The sequence below is a fragment of the Strix aluco genome, chromosome W (assembly GCF_031877795.1).
Source record: "Strix aluco isolate bStrAlu1 chromosome W, bStrAlu1.hap1, whole genome shotgun sequence".
NCBI classification, from domain to species: domain Eukaryota; kingdom Metazoa; phylum Chordata; class Aves; order Strigiformes; family Strigidae; genus Strix; species Strix aluco.
In genome coordinates, this window is record NC_133970.1 from 42,318,668 (window position 1) to 42,346,109 (window position 27,442).

The 27,442-nt window shown below is 43.0% G+C and overlaps 1 protein-coding gene and 1 long non-coding RNA gene across 33 annotated transcripts in view; one reads left to right on the plus strand and one right to left on the minus strand.

Moving 5' to 3' along the window:
* Positions 1-27,442, plus strand: part of LOC141917810 (CUGBP Elav-like family member 4) — a 1,125,997-nt gene that overhangs the window by 879,993 nt on the left and 218,562 nt on the right. The window lies entirely within an intron of this gene.
* On the minus strand, positions 20,013-25,876 carry LOC141917679 (uncharacterized). Its single transcript, XR_012621401.1, has 2 exons — positions 25,322-25,876; positions 20,013-21,895 (listed from the first exon to the last, which is right to left on the minus strand). It is a non-coding gene; the product is annotated as an uncharacterized LOC141917679 (long non-coding RNA).

Here is a 27,442-nt window from a genome sequence, read left to right on the forward strand (position 1 = left end):
TCTTTCTGCGCTGTCCCGTATTGTCTGCCTGGGCTCAGGGGTCCTGTCCAGACAGCAGTTTGCAGATAAACGTGACACCTTGCTGTAGTGGCTAATCTGTTTGTCAAAACCTGGAGACAGCTGCATAAAACCAGACATTTTTCAAAAGTAGATGTGCACAAGATGGAGCTGAATCCCCAGAGTTAGGCAAGATGAGTCCTATTTCTGAGGGGCAAACAACCTGAAATTGTGTTGCAGGCTTGTACTTCAGCATCCTCATCAAATACCCAGGATCTCAAGGTCCAACACTTACCATAGCTTGGCACAGGTGCTCCCACAAGTCTGTGGACAACAAATATTGTCTTTGTGCAAATTAAAGATATAGTAGGCTTTGGCAGCAGGGTAATCAGCAAAGGGAGATGCATTTAAGCAATATTGGAAATATGAGAAATATTTCAGTGCTGCAGGTTAAAATCTGCTCCAGGATTGCAAGTTTGGCATTTTAGGTATCACTGGGAGATTTCTCTGGAGATTAAGAAAAATTGAAAAGATAGACTTCCTCTCTATAGAGAAGTTTTAATAAGGCTGAAAATAAAATGCTGTGTCCCTCAGCCTTCCTGGCAGAAGAGAGTTAAAGCTCCCCCCTGTTGTTTTAATAATTCAAACTTCAGCTTTACCCAGCCAAATAGGCCTGAAATTCCCCTGCGAAAGTTCACAAGCCTAAGTGGGATTCAGAACAAACTCCTCTTGTTTCCAAACTCATGTATAATACAGTGAGGAACTTTGCTCAAAAGCAGCTCTGGCTTGCTATTATATTTATGATGCTTCCAAAGGAAGAACAGGAGTGTCATGGTTTGAAATTGGCTGGCAGCCAAACACCACACAGCCACTCGCTCACCCTCCCCCTGCCCAGGGGATGAGTGAGTGAATTGGAGGGATAAAGGGAGACTCATAAGTTGAGATAAAAAAGCAGTTTAATAATTGTAATAAAATAAAACAATAACAGTAATAGAAAGTACAAATGAGTAATGCACAATGCGATTGCTCACCACCCTCTGACTGATGCCCAGCCCATTCCCAGATAGCGATCCCCAAAAAAACAAAGATCATGCAATTGCAATCCTGGAAGCGAGAGAGAACCCCCCTCCTTCCCGGCCACCCCTCCTTTATATACTGAGCATGACGTTACATGATATGGAATATTCCATTGGCTAATTTGGGTCCGGTGCTCTGGCTGTGCCCCTTCCCAGCTTCTTGTGCACCTGTGCATGGACAGGACATGGTGAGTTGGAGAGACCTTGATCTCTTAGCAACAACCGTAAACATCAGTGTGTTATTATCAACATTCTTCTCATACCAAATCCCATACTGAATCCAAAACACAGCACTATTCTAGCTATTAAGAAGAAAAATTAACTCTATCCCAGCTGAAACCAGGACAAGAAGGCAAACTGATAACACCGCATCACAGGCAGCAGAGTGAGAGGGGAAGGAAAGAGCACAGACACCAATTTATTGTAAGTTGACATTACTCTGTAGTCAGGCAGCACCTAAATCTGCTTCTTCCCTCTTTTCAAATTGAGATTGCATCATTGCCCAAATACAGTGGTAGTCCGTGCCCTCCATCAGAGAACAAAATAAATAGATAAGGCAAGCACCAAAGGAAGAAGCAGCACAATAAGGAGGGTTGTTTCATTACCTAGTTGGAAGGGAAAACTGAAGCTGAACATTAAGATTGCAAATCCTATCAGTTTTGTTCGAAACGTTTTTGTTTACACAGCGATAGACTCAAAGGTGTGTTGAGGTTAAGTTCTCCCATCTGTCAGTGCTGCTGGAGAGTCCCAAGGCTAGCTCTGGGGTGACCCATTTACCACTGGCAGAAGGTAAGTGCTGAGTGTGCCTGTTGAGCACCACTGGCAAATGATGCTGGGCTGGTAATGCCACTGGATTCCCAGACAAGTTGGAAATTTGAGCTTCAGCAAGCTCTGTTTGTTTCACAAAGAGCAATTCAGATAGTTCAACATGTACTCCACTGCTTTCTTCTGCCAGAAACCCCATGCAGTAGACCAGGAGCTCTGCCAACTCTCTGTAGCTCAACACCAACCCATTGGTCACCATGGTCTAGGGATCACTCAAGTTCACTGGATACTTTGAAAGCTTTTCTGTTGACAGCAGTCATGCATTCAGGGCTGTCACATTTAAAAATGTTCACAGCAGGTTTCCACAACCTTAGAAAAGGAGCTTTCCTACAACATTAGCTATGCTTTTTATTTTTGCACAAAAGGGTCACATCTAAATTCACTTCTCTGTTGCCTAGCATGGGTGGCTCACCCTGTTTGTTTTCAAACCCTACCCTCAAATTGTAAGTAGATTTCTGGAATAGACAGAATAGACACGTAAGTTTTAGGTAGCTGGTGTTATGTAAGTGAGCTAAATCCAAGGCAGGGTATGAGAAATCAGAGTCTCACATCTTTTAGGGTTATCATTTTTTCACTGAGGAAATGTATACAATGTCTAATCATGAATTCCAGTGCTGATCCAAGCTCTTTCTTCTTTCCTTCCTTCTCTTCTCTGTTTAATTACCTCACTATCATGGGAAGATGTTTGTTGTTGTTTTCTTTGAATTATATGACTTTTGCAGATTTCTGGAACTGGAGTAACTGAAGTGCAATGAGTGATTAATTTGAAATATGAAATATTTAACAACAAAATGGCACTCTCTTTTTCCAGATACCCATGTTCTTTCTAGCTCTATTCATACTATGGATAATACTATACTGTCTACATATACACTATACCAGGGGTTCTCAACCTTTCCTTCACCACAGACCCCCTTTAAATACCTTTTGTGGCTGTGGACCACCAAGACTTAATTCAAGATTTAAAGCACTAGACTGCATCAAATATTTATTTCAATTTTCTCATGAAGGGTCTTCAAATTGGGAGAGAAGGGGAAATAAGTTAATCTGTTAATGTACACACTCCTATTATAATATCTTTATTGCAATGATTCCCGCTTGCCGTGGACCAGACCAAATGTTTTTGTGCTGGATGATCCCCACCTCTGCTTTAAGCATCCACAGACCCCCTGTGACGACATTGTGGCCCCCCAGGGGTCCGCGGACCACAGGCTGAGAACCACTGCACTATATATATATGCCGGACAATATATTTCTTTATATTTGTCTTAGAAGTACAAACTGACATTAAAAGAAAGTAGATATAACAAAATTGTTTCTAAAGATCTTTGGCAATGCCAATATTAGGCTGATGTAGGCAAATTTAACTGTGCTCAATTAAAATCCTGTTTCATGATTTTATGACTCACTTTTTAATTGCATAATCGCATGTTTGGGTTTGAGTGCTAATAGATTTGAGGGTCCAAAAGGCAAAGCTGAAGTGGAACTTGATGTGCTCATTCTGAATAGCACAGGCATCTCAGGTTGTGCTGGAGACCCTCCCCCAAATAAAAACAGCAATCACTTCTCAAAATTGGTGCCTTGTAGGCTGCAGTACATCAGCATAACAACCTCTGCAGGTCTAGGGACTATGATCAGCTGGATGGGCTTGGGGATATGGTTGCCTCCTTTGCACCAGGCTGTTTGTTGCTACTTAAGGATTTGGCTGGGTGTTTCGAATGATGATCATATTTACAGGTTTGTTAAGTGTACCAGGGAAAGAGAGTGAAAAACCATACTTCAAAATATATAGGAGCTAAAAGCTGAAGACATACAGCAGAGTTAGTTTTGATGTAAACTTGTGAGAATTAGGAATACTGCATTTATGTTTCTTGATGAAACTCTGTTTCCTGCAACATTTGCTGCATTACAGTTAATAGAATTTGAGAACTTTTTGTAATTCTCCAAAACTGCCTGGTACAGTAATTTCAGCCAGTGCAATGTGAATTATGCAATAAGCCATTGCCTTAATTAAAACAAATTGCTTTTACTGTATCAGTCTGTACTGTAAATCACTCCCTAGGGCACCTCTTCAAGGTTTGCACTTGGTCTATTCTTGAGAAATATTGACAACAGCCTGCATTACCACAAACATTTGAGCATTTTTGTTCTAATATCCTTCTTCAGGAAGAAGCCTTTGAGCTCAGTGCCCTGATATACAAAACAAATCTTATCAAAAAAGCAAGGCAGAAATCACGTGAAATAGACAGAATACCTAATTTCCGTTTTCTGTCCTAGTTTTGCAGTGTGCATTTTGGTAGACTGTGGCAGTGGAAGATGAAGCTTATTAATTACAATAATGATAATAAAAGCCAAAAAAGGAAACCTGCAGACTAATTGTTTTCATCCAAAGTTAAAAGGCACATGGGATTCCTCACACTCCCTACTATAATTAGACCAAACAAGACAACCAGATTATTAGTCCTTTGTGCTAATACATGCCTACTTCTTTTTAATGATAAAAAATAGGATTTTTTTTTTTTATTTTTCTTTGGTTTTTTTCCCCTAAATTCTGATAACTCTAAAACAGCTATGGAGATTAACTTTTAACTTCCTAAATAAATTCACTGCTGGCCTGTGAATAAGAAAGTGTGAGAAAATTTCAACCCCCAAAGGTAATTTTTGGGAAAAGTTATAAACCACTGAAAACAGCAGCTTATAATGAAAGTGTTACCTCAACTATAAAAGCTACCTCAGTGCACTAAAGAGGGACCAGAAAACATAATTGAATGGGACTTTAGAGATATTGCCAAAGGTTCTGACATAAGGAGCGTTGCTGTAAAAGATGAAAAGATGCATGGCTAAAACTGCCCACTGCAAATCTTTGAAGAGTGTCTAACTACACAGGCATGACAGAGATCTGCGCTTGCTTAACAGAAATGGTCATGCAAATCTACTCAGACAGAGACACCTTCAAAGACTTCATGCTTTTACTTCCTCTGAAAGTAATGTAATTGTTCAATGAAGAGATAGCTGCAGGTTTGTTCTGGGGCACTGTCTGGCATTTGAACGATGGGAATGGCCTACAGTGAGCTAGAACCATCTTGTTCAGACTCTAGCTCTTCTAGAATAACATGGTGCTGCGGTTTGAACTCAGCTGGTAGCAAATTGCCACGTGGCCAGTTGTTTATCTTTATCCCCATCTACATTATGTAAGAGGTTTCACTGAGCAGGGCCAGCTTGCTTGGCAGATCCTCTGGTATTGAGTAACGAGGTGGCTTTTGCTAAATGCACGTCCCAGTGTTTGAAAGTTCCAACCCCCGTTGCTCTCAGTGTAGTTTTCAGCAATCCATTGTATCACTCAATCTTCCCAGAGGCTGGTGCATGGTAGGGGATGTGATATATCCACTCAATGCCATGTTCTTTGGCCCAGGAGTCTATGAGGTTGTTTCGGAAATGTGTCCCATTATCTGACTCAATCCTTTCTGGCGTGCCATGCTGCAATAAGACTTTCTCCTCAAGGCCTAAAATGGTGTTCTGCGCAGTGGCATGGGGCACGGCATAAGTTTCCAACCAACCTGTGGCTGCTTCCACCATTGTAAGCACATAGTGTTTGCCATGCCGAGTTCGTGGGAGCATGATATAATAAATTTGCCACGCCTCCCCATATTTATATTTTGACCATCGTCCTTCATACCAAATGGGCTTTAACCGTTTGGCTTGCTTGATTGTAGCACATGTCTCACATTCATGGATTACCTGTGCAATAGCATCCATGGTTAAGTCCACCCCTCGGTCACGAGCCCATCTATATGTCCCATCTCTTCCCTGATGGCCTGAGGAGTCATGGGCCCAGCGAGCCATAAATTGTTCACCCTTATGTTGCCAGTCCAGATCCACTCGAGCCACCTTAATCTTAGCAGCTTGATCCGCCTGTTGGTTGTTCTGATGTTCTTCAGTGGCCTGGCTCTTGGGTACATGAGCGTCTACATGGCATACTCTCACAACCAGATTCTCTACCTGAGCAGCAATATCTTGCCATAACTCAGCAGCCCAGATGGGTTTGCCTCTGTGCTGCCAGTTGCTCTGTTTCCACTGCTGTAACCACCCCCACAGCGCATTTGCCACCATCCATGAGTCAGTATAGAGGTAGAGCACTGGCCACTTTTCTCGCTCAGAAATATTCGAAGCCAACTGGATGTCTTTCACCTCTGCAAACTGACTCGATTCACCTTCTCCTTCAGCAGCTTCAGCGACCAGTCGTGTGGGGCTCCACACAGCTGCCTTCCACCTTCAAAGTTTCCCCACAATGCGACAGAACCCGTCGGTAAACAGGGCATATCGCTTCTCATTATCCAGTAGTTTATTATATGGTGGGGCCTCCTGAGCACGTGTTACCTCTTCCTCTGGTGTCATTCCAAAATCTTTGCCTTCGGGCCAATTCGTAATCACTTCCAATATTCCTGGGCAGCTGGGGCTCCCTATTCGAGCCCGTTGTGTGATTAATGCGACCCATTTACTCCACACAGCATCGGTTGCATGGTGTGTAGAGGGGACACTCCCTTTGAACATCCAGCCCAGCACTGGCAGTCGGGGTGCCAGGAGGAGCTGTGCTTCAGTCCCGATCACCTCTGAAGCAGCTCGGACCCCTTTGTATGCTGCTAATATCTCCTTTTCAGTTGGAGTATAGCGGTCCTCGGATCTTCTGTATCCCCGACTCCAAAATCCCAGGGGTCGACCCTGGTTCTCTCTGCCAGAGACTCCAGGTAGGGCCATTCTTCCCGGCTGCAGTGTAGAGCACATTTTTAACATCTTGTCCTGTACGAACTGGCCCAAGAGCAACTGCATGGACTATCTCCTGTTTAATTTATTCAAAAGCTTGTTGCTGTTCCGGGCCCCATAAAAAAACATTCTTTTTCCGGGTCACTTGATAGAGAGGGCTGACAATCTGACTGGAATTTGGAATGTGCAGTCTCCAGAAACCCATAACCCCCAAGAAAGCTTGTGTTTCCTTTCTGTTAGTCAGTGGGGACGTAGCTGTTATTTTATTAATCACCTCCATTGGAATTTGACGACGTCCATCTTGCCACTTTACTCCTAAAAACTGAATCTCTTGTGTAGGTCCCTTGACCTTACCACGGTTTATGGCAAACCCAGCTCTAAGAAGGATTTTGATTATTTTCTCCCCTTTTCAAAAGATTCTTCTGCTGTATTACCCCGTATAATAATGTCACCTATATACTGTAAATGTTCTGGGGCTTCCCCCTGTTCCAGTGCAGTCTGGATCAGTCCATGGCAAAGAGTGGGGCTGTGTTTCCACCCCGGGGCAGTCGATTCCAGGTGTGTTGGACACCCCTCCAGGTGAAAGCAAACTGTGACCTGCACTCTGCTGCCAGAGGGATGGAGAAAAATACGTTGGCAATATCAATCGTGGCGTACCACTTGGCTGCCTTCGACTCTAGCTCATACTGAAGTTCTAGAATGTCTAGCACGGCAGCACTCAGTGGTGGTGTGACTTCATTCAGGCCACAATAGTTTACTGTCAATCTCCATTCTCCATTAGACTTTCGCACTGGCCATATGGGGCTGTTAAAGGGGGAGTGTGTTTTGCTGATGACTCCTTGATTCTCTAGCTGACGAATCAGTTTATGCATAGGGATTACAGAGTCTTGACTGGTGCAATATTTTCATCGGTGCACTGCTGTAGTGGCAGTTGGCACCCGTTGTTCTTCAACCCTCAGCAATCCCACAACAGAAGGATCCTCTGAGACACCAGGTAACGCAGACAGCTGTTTAATTCCTTCTGTTTCCAAGGCAGCTATACCAAAAGCCCACCAATACCCTTTTGGGTCCTTAAAATACCCTCTCCTGAAATAATCTATGCCAAGAATACATGGAGCGTCTGGGCCAGTCATAATGGGGTGTTTTTCCCACTCTTTTCCACTTAGGCTCACCTTGGCCTCCAATACAGTGAACTGTGAGACCCCCCTGTCACTCCTGAAATACAAATGGTTTCTGCCCCTTTAAAATTTGATGGCATATGGGTGCATTGAGCACCAGTGTCCACTAGAGCCTTATACTGCTGGGGGTCAGACGTGCCAGGCCATCGAATCCACACGGACCAATAAACTCGATTGATCCTGTCCTCCACCTGGGTGGAGGCAGGGCGCCTCTAATGTTGGTCATAATACCCACTTATGACAAATGGGTTAGTGTGGTCTGCATCAATTTCAGTCTCATCTTGATCACTTACTTCCTGTGAATGCAAGTTAGAAGTTCTTCTCATAGGATTGTCAGCAAAGTCGACCTTTCTGCTCTGTTTGGGCACTTGATTACTGGAAAACGGAGCAGCATTTTTCCTGAAAGAACCCCGTTTTGTACTTGTTCTTCCTTCCAACTCACATACCCGCTCATCTAGGAGGTAGGTAGGTTTTCCATCCCATTTCTTCATGTCTTCTCCATAGTCACACAGGCGATACCACAGTTTCCCCCGTGGTGTATACCGGTTCTCTCGAGCAGAGAAATGACTGTTCCTAATAGCCGAGATCCTAGTCCGTGCAGGTGGGGAGTAGGACATGTCCTCTTTAAATTGCTGGAATTCTTGAGATAATTTCTCCACAACCATGATGAGGGAGGAAGAGAGACTTTCTTCATATTGTCGTAGTCGGCGAGCCAGTTTATCCCCTGTTGGTCCCTCTTCGTCTCTTCAATCCGTTACTGCTAATGCATTGGCATATGATGATGGTGTGCTCCGTACAAACTTCCACCACGTGGGCCGGGTGCATTGGACTTCATCTGGATCTGTGGGTAGCTGTGCATTATCTGGGTCATAGTAAACCATTTCCCATACAGCTAGCTCCCTCAGCTATTGAATGCCTCTCTCCATTGTGGTCCACTTACTTGGATGACATACAAAATCTTCCTTGAAGGGATACCTCTCCCTCACACTTGACAGGAGTCACCTCCAGAGACTGAGATTTTGTGTCTTCTTTCTAATGGCTTTGTCAAGGCCCCTTCCCTAGACAGGGATCCCAGCTGCCTGGCCTCCCTGCCCTCTAATTCCACACTACTGGCCCCGCTATCCCAGCATCGGAGCGGCCAGGTAACGAGTTGCTCACCTGGATGGTGCCTGAAATCTTTTCACGTTTTGCAACTCACTCAGGGATAAGGATCGGGTGACTATCACTGACCTTGCCTCCTCCTCTTGTTCTCGTGATGGGCCTGGTTCATCATCACCCTTTATGCCATGAGGGAATTTTCTTGTGTATTTCCTCTTATGTATGGGAGCAAATGACACCGTCATGGGTTGGTTCTCTGGTTCACCTGCAGCACCTGTCCTCGGGTTTGTAGTAGCTGCAGTTTCTGTTGTGGACTTTGGAGTGGTTGCACTGTCTGTTACTTTGTTACCAGATCCACAGCCCTTCTCTTCCTTTTGAGGGTGCTGAACAGTGTTTAATAGCACTCAGTAAGCGTGAGCTAGGCCCCAGCATGTTGCAGTGAGCTGTGCCTCTCTGGAATTACCCAGGTGACAACATACTTTTTCCAAATATTCTACTAATTCTTCAGGATTCTGCACTTGTGCAAGAGTGAAGTTCCAATACACCAGAGGTGCCCACTGTACTAGGTACGTGCCCATGCTACTCCACACCCCCAGCCACTCATAATTCTCCAAGCTTGGGGTAGGTTTCCAGGTGATATTCTTAAATATTTGCTTAACCCTGAACAAAACCTGAACCACATGCAGGAACACACTAGCTCCTAGCAGTAAAACGACCATGTTAATATCAGCATTCCAAAGGTATCTGAAATTCCTGAATTCCTCAAACACAATTGTAAATAGCCCCAGGGCCGATGACAGTACCCTGTCATAGATAAGCATCACATAGTACAGCAAAAACAAGATCTTAACCCAACTCTCAGGGACTGTGAGCAACAGCATGGGAAATACATAATACAAATTAGGTGATAAAATCTTAAGGAGCCAAGAAATCAATATTATTAACTGTTCTGCCATTATCTCAAACATTGAGCCCCAAATTGGGCACCAAAAAATGTTGTGATTTGAACTCAGCCAGTAGCAAATCTCCATGTGGCCAGTTGTTTACCGCCCCCCCCCGCCCCCCCGCCCCTGGGTGAAATAGGTGAGGGACAGAAAAAAAAAAAAATTTGTACATTAAATAACAAAAATTTACTTAGCAAAAAACAACAGTAATGATAATAGTCCAAAACAGGTAAAATACAGTAGTGGCTCACCGAACGGCAACAGGTACAGAGCCCATTCCCAGCAGTGATCTCGACCGCACCAGAGAAACCTGCCCAGCTGATCCAGAAACCCAAAACAAAACAAACAACATGTGAGAGAGCACGGCCTATATGCTGAGCTTTGATGTCACATGACATGGAATGGTTCAATGATCAATCAGGACCCAGCCCTTCAGCTGTGCTCCCTCTCAGCCCACAGAAAGTTAACTCTATCCTGGCCAAAACTAGGAAACACGGTCTGTGGTTAGAAACTTTCAATGTCTCAGCAAACAACTTTCCATGTGTGAGAAACGCTCAGTTGCCAATTATCCATAGCTCAGACAGGATGCGGTGTGAAGCACTCTTTATTACGTTCTTGCAAGACCGGGCGCCCCCATCAAGTGGACGCGCCTAACGGCCATCGTGCAATGGTTTATATTCCCTTCTCCCGACCGTGAGTTCCCTCCCCTGATTCCTCATTGGCTGAGTACTACAGGGTGTACAGACTTCCCAAACCGCCTACCGATACGCCCCTTCATGTATGTGTTCATACGTCGCATGTTCATGGAAATGAACCTTGGCTTTCTCCAGGGAGGAGAAGTTAATATGCATGAGCTCATCACGCAAGCGTACTAAGACGGAAAAACCCAAAATTCAGGTTCTTCAAGCCTCTCCCTATCTACATCCATCTAAAGCCAGTTCCAAGTACTGGGTCATCACAGTTGACAAAAAGACCACTTGCCTTCTAGCCCTAGGCCAGGGATTTCAATGGTTGTAAATTGGTCTCATTGATTGGTTTAGTGAATCGCTCGTGCCCTTCCCTTCAGGCTTATCATGCGAAAACAACATTCTTTCCCTTACAATTCCCCCCTGTTTTTATTTATACTCTTGTTGCTTTTCGCATATTCTCAGAGTATTGTCCTATGAACATTTTTCAAGTGTTGACAGCAAGATTTCACATCTTTTCTCTGATGACAAGTCACCTCTTGCATCTTCACCTTCCTCTTCCTCTAGTAACAGCATCTTGTCAAGATAGGGGGATGGTTCCAGAGGCATCTGTTTTGACAAGGCGGTTTCAATGAGACGCTGGACCAATCCTCGGACACAAGGGATTATGCAGCACCCTACTGCTGTTAAGACACCTGCTACTACAATCTACAAGTGAGGATAGATACAACCATTCCCTTCCATTTCCCAAACCAAGAATCCAACCACTCAGTTAGTGAACTGTCTATTCCTGAATTCTCTGCTAGTTCATTTGCCAAGGTAGTAAGTCTCTGTAATGCTTTGGTGACAGTCCCATCAGGGGCTGTGTTATTTGGGATAAAGGTACAGCATTTGTTCCCCAGCATTACACATACACCTCCTTTCTCAGCTAATATCATATCTAGAGCTATTCTATTTTCCCAAGCCATTCTACTTGTGGCATCTAGTTGCTCGGCAATCCCCTTTAATGCATCTCTGGTATAATTTATAAACCTCTGTTGATTATAATAAATATAGTTTATCCAGTCTACATTCTTGTTTATAGTTACCCACCAAAATAGGAAGGACTCAACCCCTGCTGATATTTGATTCCTTGCCTTATGCTCATCTGGGACCCCTCGAGGAACTCCGATAGAGTCAATGTATATTCGATCATCAAATGATACTCCTAAGTTCCTCTTTGCTCGTCTATCTGATGGCTCTAATTTTCTTTCAAATGCCAGGGTAAATGGGATGGCCAATTGAACAATTGCACATGTTCCCCTCCAATCTGCTGGTAGAATGGGTCGCAGGATCTTTCCTCCGCAATACCACCACAGGTCTGCTCTGGGGATACTTAATGCTGAGTAGTTTCCTGCACCATCATTAGTCACATTCAAGGTTTTTGTGCACAAGTTGAATTCTCCCACAAATCTAGTAGCCTTGCCACCTTGTCGTGAGAGACAAGCTGTATGGTTACCAGAGACAGTGGAGAAAGTAGGTGGTATCTTGACATCCTTGTTCTTCCCCAGTCCGCACATGCGCAGTAGAGTCTCTCGACTTTCCTGGGCTTTCTGGTGTTGCTGGGGGCTTCTGACAGGGGTCCCTCCAGTACTTTTCCATTGCGCAATAGCAGTCCATAGGAGTCTGTGTTTACAGAAAAAGAACTCCGAACCATTTTAAAAACAAAACCACAGTAAATCTCCTTTAACTTATGTACATGGCAAAATACCAGCAGCATACCTGCTCCTCACATTAAAGTCACTATATTTTTAACATGAATCACCACCATATTCTTCACAATCCCTCGCATTTTATTAAATTGATCCGTGTTTGCGTTTATCCCTTGAATGACTGAATGAATCAATTTAATAAAACATGGAATCATACATGGTATAAACATTAGGGTAGCAAATGTACACAACAGATAAAATAAAAGCTGTTTTACCCACGGTGTTCCAGGTAACCAGGACCATAGATTGCCATTCCAGCCATTCCACGTTTGCTATCTGTGATGGGGAGGCGGTATAGAGACCCACGGCCAGCTTGATAATCCCAAAGGTCCCCCACAAACCCAGCAGTGACTGAAATTGAAGGTTTTACTTATAGTCTTTGTTAATAAAACAAGCTCATTATTTTCAAAGGGGTCATATGAGTTGGTAGCATTTTGACTCCTTTTAGCTATTATGAGGCTAACATACACAGTGAGGAGAAAAAGCCAGCTACCATAGTGAGGTCCGGTATGGCACATTTTTCTGTTTACCCCTGGACCCATTGGGTTGCTGCCAACGGTCGGGTTCGTGTCTTCTTAACAGCAAAAATGGAGGTCAATCCGGTCTTGCCCTCACTTGGACTTATCCTCAGCTTTTCCTTCACTCCCTTTTACTTTTTTTTTCCTAATTCCTTTGTTCAACTGATTTATGTTTTTATGCAAAACAGTCTAAAACCAAAAATCATAGGTATTACAACTTTTTAACATATGTACATACACACAGGGTTCATGTAGATGATTCAGGATCTCACTACTATTGGTGTCACTTGGTCTGTTTTGATAAGTCCAGTCTTATTTTAGCTCCATCATATTCGAAGCTTCAGATCTCCAGGTGCTGACTCGATCTTCTAATTGGGTTCACCTGTAACTGGTCCTTTTACCCTGGAAATCTGAGTCCATCCTCTTTCAGCAGTTCTTACAGCTGTCTCCGTAGTCAATAATACCAGGAATGGTCCTTCCCATCTAGGAGATAAGCTTTCCTCCTTCCAAGTTTTGATTATTACTTTATCTCCAGGTTGTATTTTGTGTACTGCAAATCCTAAAGGAGTTGTCTGGGCTAACATTCTTTTTATTCTTAATTCTTTTAGGTTTTTCTCAATAGTTTTAATATATTGTTGAATCCTCATGTCTTCTATTAATGGATGCCCTAAAGACATACCTAGGGAATATGGCATCCCATATAACATCTCAAAAGGTGAGAGGCCTGTCTCTGAATTTGGCATAGTCCTAATATGAAGTAAGGCTAAGGGTGAGCATTTAATCCATGAGAATTTGGTTTCTATCATTAATTTAGGTAACTGTTGTTTCAAGGTTTGATTCATTCGCTCTACCCGTCTATAACTTTGTGGATGCCATCGAGTGTGATATTCCCAAGTGATGCCCAAAGCTTCTGTATTTAACTTTATAATTTTTGATGTAAAATGAGTACCCTGATCCAAATCAAATACTTTTACAATTCCAAATCGTGGTATAATTTGTTCCAATAATATTTTAGCTACTGACTGGGCAGTCGCTCTGGTGGTAGGAAAAGCTTCTACCCAGTGAGTTAATTGATCTACTATTACCAGTAAATATTTGCATCTCCTAACTTTCGGTAGTTCTGTGAAATCTATTTGGATCCTTTCATTCATTGCAGAAATTGTTTTGCTGGTAGAAATACATGACATACGTTCAGTTTTCTCAAACATATTGATTTTAGGGTCATATTCATTAACATTTGTGTCACCAGGTAAAAGATCAGAGTGCCTGCTTTTTATCCATGATGTGCCATTAATGGTACGCACTGAACAGCTATCAAGATCTTTCTTATTGTTTGTGGCTCAAATACTTAACTGGTTTTCATTAATCTCTTTTACACTGTACCCATCACCCAAAAGTTTCGTTTCAATTCTGGTCTGGTTTGCAGAGTCCTCTGCAATTCTCCTTGTATCCCTATTGTCTAGAAGGATCCACTTCCCATTTACCACAGTGGTCCCCAATTTTTGAATTTCGGTTAACGCCTGAGGGTTATATATCTTTTTCCCATAATCTACTTCTTGTTTCATTACATATAAACAACCTTTGAATTCAATTCAGTTTGTTCTAGATCAGGTCTTATCTTTGTTTGTAATTCTATTACTTCAATGCAACTGTGACTTAATTCACCCCTAGGATCTCCATATAAAAATTGAGTAGGATTTTGAGCACCGGTTACTCTCAATTCTAATTCTGGTGCTTCCATTAAGATATTTCATATTTCAATAGCCGACTATCAGTGAGCCATTTCTCAGCCTTTTGCTGCAGTACCCCACGCACATCATGAGGGGAAAACACTGTGATAATCGCTCCAAAAGTCACCTTTCCTGCCTCTTCAATCAGTAAGGCTGCTGCCACTAAAGACTGTAAGTATGTTGGCCAGCCCCTGCTTAAGGGATCTAATAATTTTGAAAAGTATCCAATTGGTCTCTTACTTCCAGCCTAATCTTGGGGCAGAACCCCATAAGCAGTTTGGTCTGAGGTAGTTATAAATAATTGAAAAGGCTTTTTAACATCCAACAAACTTAACACTGGAGGCTCAGCCAGTGTTCCTTTTAGTTTCTGAAACTTATTCTCATCTCTTCTAACACGCACCTCCTGCGCTTCTCTTAACAATTCCTGTAGACCCCGCTCTTGCCAATCATCGAATTTTTCTAACTTCTTTCTAATATCTCCCCATAATTTGGTCACGAATTGAGTTTTTAATAAAGCCTCCCCCACCGGGGATGCAGGGTCTACTCCCGAATACATTTGTAACTTTTTTTTTTTTTTTTTCTTCTTTTCTCGCTGGCCGCTTTATTCCCCGGCCGGGCTCCTCCAGCAGCACGGTCAGACCGGAGCGGCCGGGCCCCCTCCCTGCGGCACCGCGGGGGGGCCGCGTCCTGGCGTGGGGTCGTGCCGCGGTCCTAGGGCCGCCCGCCGCCGCCAACGCCTTCCCAAACCTCTGCCCCACTATTTTCTAATTGTTTCTGCTTTTCTCGATTACGGGTTCGGCTGCTGGTGGAGGGGAAGGAGCACTAGGTTTTGGTTCCTCATGCAGGAGTTTAAGATACAACCCCTTTGTTTTCTGTGCATAGGCCTCAATCTATAGGCGGCAATGCCCAGTCAATCCCCAAAACTTTCTTAATTCTTTCTTAGTTCCAGGGAGCGGTAATTATCCCTTGAATCCCTTCGGGATTTATTTTTCGTCTCCCTTCTGTAATTAAATGGCCCAAATACTTAACTTCATTTTCTATATATTGGAGTTTGGCCTTTGAGACCCTTAACCCTTGTTTTCCCAGAAAATTAAGGAGTCCATCAGTGGCTATTTTCACCTCAGACCGCTCCTCCCCTGAGAGTAAAATGTCATCCACATACTGTAGTAACATGACCCCTTCAGGTGGCTTAAATTGTTCCACAGTTTGTTCCAATATCTGCCCAAATAAATTAGGGGATTCTGTAAATCCTTGAGGTAGAACAGTTCACCTCAACTGTTGTTTGCGCCCTGTCTGGGCGTCTTCCCATTCAAAGGCAAATAAATAATTTTTTTTTTTTTTTTTTTTTTTAAGGGGGGGTTTTTAGTCCTCCCCTATTACCCTCTTTGACTCACACGATGGGGTTTATATCTACCTCATCTTTCTCTGTCAGAGTATTCATAGTAATAGTCATACACATTCCTTATAAGTGTGGATTTGTAATCCTAGTCGTATCACCAAATCCCGGCCCAGCAGATTACTGCCTGCCTTTGGGAGATATAACAGTTGTCCCACAATTGTCCCTTTTTTTTTTTTTAAATACAGAAACCGTAAACCCTTCCCCTTTTATGCCGGCCACCGACGCCCATTGGTCCGATAGCTCCAACCCCAAGGGAATATAATTAAAGAAGTCTTGCTTGCCCCGGTATCACTCCCGGGGTCCCACCCTCCAATTTATCAAGGGCTCTTGGTGGGATTTATAGCTAAAGAACCCCTGACTGCTCTATTCTGTCTTCAAAGTTCATGATTGGAATTACTTTAACTCTGGGCATTTTCTCTCAAAATGCCCCAGTCTCCCACAACGATAGCTTCTGGAGGCTTTTCATCCCCAGTTTCTTCCCACTCCTCCTGTTCCACCTTTAAGGTAAAAAGGTGTTCAGTCCTTTGTTGGACCCAACAGGAGGTGTAGTCAAGACTCCTCTTGTGAAAAAGGGGTCTTTGAACTCTTGACATAACCAGTTCTTAGTTGACCCATATTTTGGCCAAAAAGCCTTACGTCCCAAAATGGGCTCCTTTGTCCACACAAAAACACAATAATGTGTCATTTTCTTTTTGTCCTTCCCCTTGTATTTGGAACGTTCCTTCATCGTAACAACATTCTCCCCAATGGACTGTACGGGGGAATGTTTTCAGGGACCTTCCCTGAATTCCCGCTAAGCTTAGTCTTTTTGTTCCCCATTTTTTTTCCCGAGACTTCTGGTCGTTTTCCTCGCGGCACAGCAGAGCCGCCACTGCGGACTCCGCCCTCAGCCCGTACTGACGTACGGCTCACTCGCTCCCACCCACCAGAATCTCCCAGACCACCAAGGCAGTACTTAACAGTCCAATTTTCTTACCTTGGTCCGTGCACAAGAGTTGCCTGGTCTAACAGCGCTTTCCAAAGTTCCTCTCTTTTTTTTTTTTTTTTATCCTTTTGCCCCCAGTGGTTCACAAGGCCTGTCTATATTATCAGTCTCAGGGTCTCAGTCGGTCCCCGTGGAGTCACCGTCGATGATTCGCGAGACCGTTGAAATCAACAGGGCGCGCCTCCTCGCCCTCAACGGCGGAGACTCCCAGGCGACGACTTCGATCCCGGACGAGCCCCCAAATTGTGAGAAACGCTCAGTTGCCAATTATCCATAGCTCAGACAGGATGCGGTGTGAAGCACTCTTTATTACGTTCTTGCAAGACCGGGCGCCCCCATCAAGTGGACGCGCCTAACGGCCATCGTGCAATGGTTTATATTCCCTTCTCCCGACCGTGAGTTCCCTCCCCTGATTCCTCATTGGCTGAGTACTACAGGGTGTACAGACTTCCCGAACCGCCTACCGATACGCCCCTTCATGTATGTGTTCATACATCGCATGTTCATGGAAATGAACCTTGGCTTTCTCCAGGGAGGAGAAGTTAATATGCATGAGCTCATCACGCAAGCGTACTAAGATGGAAAAGTTCGCCCCAAGTCTTTCGGTATCTGCATCCATCTAAAGCCAGTTCCAAGTACTGGGTCATCACAGTTGACAAAAAGACCACTTGCCTTCTAGCCCTAGGCCAGGGATTTCAATAGTTGTAAATTGGTCTCATTGATTGGTTTAGTGAATCGCTCCTGCCCTTCCCTTCAGGCTTATCATGCGAAAACAACATTCTTTCCCTTACACATGTTACAATATTTTTGTGCCATTTCCATGAAATTGTATAATTTTGGTTGGTGTACACCTCTGGAGGAAATGCACTCCAGGCTACTGCTCACAGCAGGCAATTTTAAAGTTCGTTTTGAAGTAGTTCTGGTATTCTGATTTAAGCCAGGTGATCTAAAGTTTAATTAATATTTGCAAAATACTTCAACAAGCTGAAAGTAATTTCATGGACTTTCACAGTCTGCATTTGGCCATGATCAATTTACAACATGGTCCTTATGATATCTGTAGTGAAATGAGTGTTGGTCTGTCTTGAGATTCAATGAGGGGGACTGCTTGGTTAAATTTATCCTACCCTGGAGGGAGTAAATGCTGACTAGGAGCTATATTTTGAATATCTGTAGGTCAAGGTTATATATGACCATGACTATGCCTTTTATTTAGGCTATTTCAAAAAGTGGACTGCAAGGTAAAGCATTGTTGAAGACTATGAGGAAGAATTTCTTTTTAAATAATTGGTGAATACCTGAAATAAGAATAAGGAGAGCTGTGTTTTGGGGAAAAGCTACTCTTATTTCAATGCAGTTTCTGCCTAAGACTCCTCTGTTTCTCTTTCTGACTGACTCCATGTTAGAGATATGAAAAACAATACATGCATCTAAGCCTGATTTTGCAGAACCATTTCTGTATACAAGCTTGATCAAACTTGAAAATGTGGACAATTCTTTTGTTATAAATTGAGACCACAATGGACTATAATTCACTCTTTATTAATTATAGCAAGTAGAATATGAGCAAAGACAGCGCTGGACAGCAGGGGAGTCTGCGCTCCGCCAACTGCCGTGCTGAGTAGTTCAAACAGTCCCCTTTTTATACATCTTTACTTCCGTGCTCATGAGGTAGTGGAGGTACTCCGCGCATGCTTCAGTTGTTGTTAGGGGGGGTCGTTTCCTGCCTCCTGGTATTTGTTGAGGCCGAAGTAAGAAGTCTTCCCTCTTTGTCTCATAGTTGACCTCTCACTCATATATCCTTATATGGGGCTGTCTTGTCCTGTTTCTTGTCGCTTCCTGGAAATCTGGCGGTTATCTCGCATGAGCAGTATCTGGTTCAGTTTGTGTGAGTGATTACAGTTATCTTATCTCACACAGGCGGCGTCCGGTGGTTGTTTGCATGAGTGATTTCTGTCGTCTAACTTTACATTGAGCTTAACATAAATCTTAATAAACAATACCTTAGTCCACAGTTTCTCACAATCCCCCCTTTTTCTTTTTATCCTATTGTTTATTAGGTGCTACTTTCATCTTCATTCTTGTGAACAATTTCTTTTTCACAATTTCGACATTTATTATAGCACTCACAATAATGATTTTCGCGTGGCATAATACATTCACAATAATTTTCATCTTCATTATTAGATACACTTTCATATTCTACTCTCGAGGTTAAAATAAGCAATTTAGCTGCGTCAAACCGTTCTTTAATAAAATGAAAAATATAGCGTAATATACAAGGCCCAAATATAAGTCCCAGGATCAACATAATAAGCTGTCCTGCTAAAGCCGACAACAAAGTGGTTAGCCAAGGTGAAACATTAAACCAGTTTTCATACCATGACCTGCCCGCTTCACGATCCTTTCTACGTTGGTCTAACCTTTTCCGAAGTTCGGACATGGTGTCTTGGACGACTCCCGTATGGTCAGCAAAAGAACAACATTCTTCACTGAGAGCTACACATAACCCTCCTTCCTTCAAAAATAATAGGTCTAATCCTCTTCTATTTTGTAGCACTACTTCTGATAAAGACTTTACTGAAGTGGCTAAATTTTGGATAGATTGTTCTATTTTTGCTAAATCCTCATCTACAGCCATTTGCAAACTTTGTAATTCCTGACCTTGTACTAGAGAGGCTATACCTGTGCCTGCTCCAACTCCACCCGCTATCAGTAGTGTAGCAAGGGTTACCGCTGTAATTGGTTCTCGTTTTTGTCTATTCCGGTCTCCCTCAAAGTGATGCAATATTTCTTCCGAGGTGTGATAGATTAGACGAGGAACAATAATTACCTGCACGCAAAACTGAGATTGATTAAACACGTTTAGAGATAGACAAGGCATTATTCCGATGTCTGAACAAACCCATTTAGCTCCTGGTGTCGGGATAGCCCATTTGTCCTTTTGATTTTTGTGTTTCTCTATATTGGTATTAGTGACTGTTCGGTTGCATAAAGGCTGATACTTTTCGGGCACTGTACCTATACATTTTCCTTGACCCGTTACTAATTGAATAGTAATTCCTTGCGTATGATTCCTCCGGCCATCCCATGGACATTCTCGTGGGTTTGAACCGTTAGACCATCGAATCCTTCCTGGTTTTCCAATTGCCTCAAAATATGGTGGTCTAATATTATAACATAACCAGCATTCTTCAGTTAAATTTGGTTTGCTTTCATTAAGGGTACGATAAGAGGCTTGCATTAGATTCCATAAAGGGTCTTTGGATTCTAACAACTTTAAATCCCTGGATAAGGAGAATTCAGTCATGGTACCATTAGCTGTTTTCAAGAAGGAGTCTGGGGAAGAGGTTGCGATGTTCACGGGGACAACCTTTTTTTAGAGAAAGTGGGTGGATTCAGGACCGGATTTGGTCCTACTGGTAAAGGATCGTGGGGTATCCTTTCTTTTATTATTTTGAAAAAGCTTCCTCTATCTGCTCCAGGTTCCCAATATCTAATTCCCCAGGTACGGCCAATTAACCATGTGTCATCTTCTGGTTGTTTAACTTCAATTTCTATTCTGTCGCATTCTGATGGAGATGATTTCACCCCCCTTACGGATCCCCAGACCCCGGAGCCGTCAGATCCATGTTGTGGTGGAATGCAACCTGGAGGTCCCCAAGTGATACTTATATATTTATCTCCTTTTGTTGGCCAGTCTGAGGCTATTGTCTCGCAACCCCAATAACCGCAATAAAAATGGCCTGGATAGTTGCAATAACTCTTTCCAGGATTGGAAGCTGGACACACATAGAAGGCTTTAGAGTTGGCTTCCGTCGCCTCCCAGCCTCTTTGGATATCGACAGGAATCATTGAGACTAATTGGACAGTAAAATTCCAATTTCCCGGAGAGGTCTGATTTTGTATTAGTCTAGATTCCTGTAAGTTATATAGTTTCCAGAGCATTGGTTCATGGGGGTTTCCATTTGCTTGGGTTATTATCAATAACAAAACTAGCGGTACACCAGAAAAAAAGGTGTCTGTCAATTTTGCCAATTTAAGTATATTTTTATCATCCCTGGGGAAGTTTGGCCATTGTTGCTTTTGTGTCCCATTGTTCTGATTCTTTTCTCCACAGTTTGTTCCTCCTCTGCCTCGCCCGTCGACTCGGTTGCTTCGAGCCACGGGGTGTACCATCTTCTCGGCAGCAAGGGAATTCTTCAGGAGAACAGCTGTTTTGGGCTTTCTGCCTGTTTATATAGGCTTCCCACTTTACAGCTTTAACTAATGGGATGAGGCAAGGCACAGTTGGTACTTCCCTTCTTACACTTTATAGCCAAGATTTCAGTTACAAAGGGGATTGGTTCGTTGGAATAGTAACAATAATATTGAGGGTTTATTCCTTTGGTAAAAATTTCCCACCCCTCATGGGATTCTTGAATAATTTCTTGTTTAGACTCTAATTGCTTTGATTTCCACTCAGTGAGAGTTCTTTGGATTTTTCAACACTGTGTGCAAACCCCTATTGAAGGGTATCCACATTCACAGTGAGTCCACCATTTATCCTGGCATACCATACACTTGGAACAAGCAAACGGATAACAATTGCGGTTCAAATTATTACACTTAATTCGTATATCTAGAGTGTTTATATCAACATATTTTCTATATTCAATATTGTGTGGTTGCATGAGTTTAACAATTTCCTTTAGTACATTTTGTATGCTTCCATATATAATATACGAAGAGAGAAATAATTATTGCGAATATAAACAACAATACACACTTTATACCAAAAGGTAATGCGACAAAATGATCAAGCAAAGTTTTTATCATTACTTTATCTTTTCAGGGTTATCTTGGTGTCACCTGGAGTACTGATTACTTTCCAGTGGGGTCTTGTCACTGGGCCTTTAACGCGACTGGCATGAGTCCATCCACGCTCAGCAGTCCGGACAGCTGTTTCTGTTGTTCAATTGTTTGAAAACAATTGTGTAATAGTTCATTACCTTCTCCTGGGTACAAAAATTCAGCGGGGTTAACTGCTCCAATAGTTTTTAAAGGAAGTTTAGGGGATTCTATGAGTATTCCTTCATACTTCAATAGTCGGTTATCTGTAAGCCATTTTTCCGCTTTTTGTTGTAACACTCCCCTGATGTTATGAGGTGCATATAAGACAACTTCTCCATTAAAGGTAATGCGATTCGTTTCCTCAAGTAATAAGGCAGCAGCGACAATGATTTGTAAACAACTTGGCCAACCCCTGCTCACAGGATCCAACAGCTTCGATAAGTATGCCACCGGCTTCTTTTGTCCGGCCCATTCCTGAGTTAATACTCCGAATGCCGTTCCTTCATGTATGTTAACGAATAAATGGAATGGCCGCTTTAAATCTGGGAGGCTTAAAACCGGTGCTTGACTTAGCTCCCTTTTGAGATTAGCAAACTGCTCTTGATCCCGAGGGGTCCACTTGAGTATTTTGTCTTTAGACAATTGTTCGTATAAAAATTTAACTTTAAAGCTGTAGTTCTCTATCCATTGTCTACAATACCCAAATAGCCCTAATGCCTGCCGAATTTGCCTCTTAGTGACAGGCATAGGTAATTCTAGAATTCCTTTAATGCGCTCTGGGTCCAATATTTTTTTGCCATTAAACAAATAATGTCCCAAATATTTCACTTTTTCCTCCACAAATTGTAACTTCTCTTGTGATACCCGTAGTCCCTTTTGTGCAAGAAAGTTTAGGAGTCGAATGCTTTCTTTTCTTACATCCTCCTTATTGTTCCCTGCTATGAGCAGATCATCTACATACTGTAACAGCACGTTTCCCGTTTGTACCCGGTATTCTTTTAAGAGTTCTTCCAGGGCCTGTCCAAACAGATTAGGGGACTCAGTGAACCCTTGGGGGAGCACGGTCCATCTCAATTGCTGTCTTCGGCCTGTCTCTATGTCTTCCCATTCAAAGGCAAAATAATCACGGCATTCTTCTGCCAATGGACAGGCCCAAAAGGCATCTTTTAAATCAGCCACACTATACCAGGAGTTATGGGGTCCTAGCTTGCTTAACAGTGTGTATGGATTTGCTACTACAGGGAACCGGGTGATAGTTCTTTTGTTTATTTCCCTTAAGTCATGTACAAGCCGATATTTTCCATTTGGCTTCCTTACAGGCAAAATAGGAGTGTTAAAGGGTGACATACAAGGTTCTAAGATTCCTTGTGTTAACAATCGATCAATTTCTGGTTTTAATCCCCTCCGTCCTTCTAAGGATATAGGATATTGCCTTACCCTTACAGGTATGTGGGGTTCGGAAATTTGAATTTTAATCGGTGGGATTTCTAGTTTACTTATTGTGTCCGGAGAGTACCAGACATCGGGGTTGATTTGTTTTTGATCATCCACGGTCAAAGGATAAGCAGACACCGTTAGCTCTTGATTTTCTACTTTGATTTCTAATTGTAGTTCAACAATTAAATCCCGTCCCAACAGATTAAATTCTGCTTCAGGGACGAGCAAGAGTTCACCCATTCCAAATTTATTTTCAGTTTCGAATATCACATTTTTGATTTTGCTTACTTTAAAGGGTTCTCCTTTTGCCCCTATTACTTGTACTTTTTCAGGGGAAGCTTTACATCCCTCAGGTATTTGCCTAATAGTCGATTTCTCAGCCCCTGTGTCTACTAAAAAGGTGAACTCTTGTTTATGGGGACCTATTTTTAACTTTATCAAGGGCTCATGATGACTCCGGTCCCCTAAAATATAGAGCCCCTGACTCTCCTATTCTGCTTTCAATATTTCCTCATCCCTGATCCTTTCTCTGCAATTCTTCTTTATGTGTCCCTTCTTTCCACAGTAAAAACAACATCTCTGTTCCTTCTTTACTACTGCGTTCCCTTGTTTTATTCCAGCAGATCTGTGTTCACCAGTCCGCCCGTTGCGATCCTCTCTGACAGCTGCTACCATCATTTTTACTTGTCGCTTGCTGCTCTCTTCTTCCCGCCTTACGTAGACTTTCTGAGCTTCCCTCAATAATTCATCCAACCCTCTATTTTGCCAGTCTTCTAGCTTTTCAATCTTTTTTCTGATATCTTCCCATGATTTTGCTACAAACTGAGTTTTTAAGAGCGCTTGCCCTAAAGGGTTGTCTGGATTTACCCCAGAGTATAGTTGAAGGACTTTCCTCAGTCGTTCCAGCCACTCAGTAGGGCTCTCATCTTTCTTTTGCATTTCATTAAATGCTTTATTGATATTCTGGCCACGGGGTACTGCTTCTCTAATCCCCTGAATTACTATAGTTCTCAGATCTTGCATATGAGTTCTATGCACCGGATCCTGATTATCCCAGTTAGGTCTTTGGAGTGGCCATTTGATATCTGCTTGGGGTCCCTGGGCATGCTGAACATCCCACAGTCTCATTCCTGCTCGTCTAATCATATCTCTTTCCTCGGTAGTAAATAATTGACCAAGGATAGATTGCATCTCATCCCAAGTATAAAGGTTTGGTCCCAAAAATTGATCTAATCTTTCTGCCACTCCAAGTGGGTCCTCAATCAAGTTTCCCATCTCGGTTCTTTTAAAATCTCGTAGGTCAGCCGAGTTTAGGGGTACAGAAATATATCCAATCATAGGCTGAGGTCCCCCCATGGGCATTTCCCTTAGAGGATACATCTGAGCTGCCCCTTTTTGACTTCTAGTCACGCGTGTAGGAGGAGGGGAAGACCCTTGTTCCGACTCCGGTGGGGGAGTGGGAGCTCTGGGGACCTCGGGAGGGGCTGCGGGAGCAGGAGGAGGAATGTAAGGAGGGGGGTTAGAAGGGTTTCGTCTAACTCTTCCTGCTTTTTCTTTTGTTTAGTTTTTACTTCATTCAGTGGGTAAAGTTTAGCTCCCGGTCTTTTTATCCATACTTCCGCATACTGACTCTCCTCCGGGTTAAGGGGTTTTTTATTATTGACCCAGAGGTTTAATTGCTGTCTTACCCAATCTTCTTCTGACCCATAGACTGGCCAAAAGGTATTTTTAGAAATCTTCTTCCCTCCCCATATCTTAGTACAGTATTCTATCATTTTCTGCTTATCTTTCCCTAGGGTTCCAGGGAAATATCTCCAATTGTCTAAGACATATGCCAAAGGGGTATTCTTAGGTACAGTGTGTACCCTTCCCATGGGAGTCGAAGGCTTGCTGCCCTTCGCCCCCATCTTCTGGAATATCCACAAACATACACTCACTCACTCCCCTTGTTCCTGGCCCAATCCCTCGCGGGAGATGGGAAACGCAGTACTTAAGAGTCCACACTCGCTTGGTTCAGTATATCGAACCTCTCATTCGTTATATTCCAGGAAACCCAGTCCCGCTCAAACGGCAAACCTGCGAACAAATTCGCAATATACTTACGCGTCCTGCGTCTTCGTCCGGACTCCCGTGCACAGAATTTTATGGGATTTTACCGGTTTCTCCTTTGCTCACTATTCTAGAATTTAGGTTCGTCGGTAAGGTTGAGGTAGGCTGTCAGTCGCGGGGCCGCGGATTGCCGCGGGGCGCCTCCCCGGAGGACAGAAGCCCACCGTTCCTTATCCGAGTCACGGCACCAGGAATTGTTATAAATTGAGACCACAATGGACTATAATTCACTCTTTATTAATTATAGCAAGTAGAATATGAGCAAAGACAGCGCTGGACAGCAGGGGAGTCTGCGCTCCGCCAACTGCCGTGCTGAGTAGTTCAAACAGTCCCCTTTTTATACATCTTTACTTCCGTGCTCATGAGGTAGTGGAGGTACTCCGCGCATGCTTCAGTTGTTGTTAGGGGGGGTCGTTTCCTGCCTCCTGGTATTTGTTGAGGCCGAAGTAAGAAGTCTTCCCTCTTTGTCTCATAGTTGACCTCTCACTCATATATCCTTATATGGGGCTGTCTTGTCCTGTTTCTTGTCGCTTCCTGGAAATCTGGCGGTTATCTCGCATGAGCAGTATCTGGTTCAGTTTGTGTGAGTGATTACAGTTATCTTATCTCACACAGGCGGCGTCCGGTGGTTGTTTGCATGAGTGATTTCTGTCGTCTAACTTTACATTGAGCTTAACATAAATCTTAATAAACAATACCTTAGTCCACAGTTTCTCACACTTTCAAGTCTCCAAATGTTGACAGGTATATTTCTGAATATTTTCCCAAGCATTATCAGAGCTGAGGATGAAAGCTCCAGCCATTTGCTTAGTGTTTATTAGCAACTTGAAGGACTCAGAAAATATGTCAGACCTAAAGATGTTGTGATGTTTTACTTATTTAATAATAGATTTGAGGTTCCTTTATTTTTCTCCTGCTGAGCCTTTAGCTTGAACTTGCATCAGTTTCAAACTTTGGTACACTCCTGAGGACTAGAAAACCAGGGATTTATTGAAAAAGAAAGAAAAAATTCTCAAGTGTGTATATGACAGCAGAGGGCAAGGCCTCAAACAGCTTGAGATTGCTGTGAAAATCCTGATTGGTTTCTAAGCCCTATCATTTCTGCAACTGAAACAAAGAGGTTCACTCAACAGTCAGGATTGAGTATAAGTGTTAAGCAGGGATTCTTTATTCGCAGCGCTGGGCAGCACTGGGGATCGCTCCACCACAAGTGCCGCACCTACTAACAAAACTCTCTGACTAATATACACAAAAAGCATACGTATGCATTAGATTTCTTAGAAAAGGCAGTCTTATGCTAATGGGTTCTCAGAATTCATTTACATAGTCTGAGCATGCGTAGTAAAAATAGAGTGAGGGTCTTCTCCCCTCCTTAGGGGTCCACACAGCCTTTCTCACACTGTCCCTTAGTGAACTTTAGGTCTCTAGTGTCCATACATGGTCATAGAGTTACTTCATCCGTCCTTCAGCTCCTGTTTGTTCCAGCTCTCAGCACTTATCTTGACACTGGCGTCTTCTTAGGCACTTGTTTTCTTTAGGTTCCTGCTATTAGGGATGTACTCAGGGAGTTTTTCAGACTGTCCAAGGTCTGTCTTATCTTTACTAGGCAAGGAGTTAAAGGTTTCAAAACATCTTACAAGTGGGTAACTGGGTAACGACTACAGAGGGTAGTTAGGAAAAAAAAGTATAAATGAAATTATATACATTACATTAAAATACAGGAAAAATACAGGAAAAAATAAAAGCTAGTAAAACATAAGTGATGTCTAATGTTAAAACTAAATGTCTTGTATTACAGGTCCCTGTACATTAGCAATTTCAAGTATACTTGTAGCAGCTTCCCTGCACAACCCTCTAGCAGGCACTACCCCTCATATCCAGGTGCATTCCTCATGGGACACTGCAGAGCACACAGCCTTTTCCCAGGGCCAAGTGGCGACTGTCTCAGGGAAGATGCTAGCTTGACTTCTTTTAGAACAATTTCATGTCAATTCTTTAAAGATAAAAAGAAAAAAGAAGATCAACTAAAGATAAAACTAATTCTCTCTACTTTTAAAACAATTTCTGAGTTTACCCTAGCTCCCAGTATTTGCAGTCAGGTTTTCCTCCTCTTTC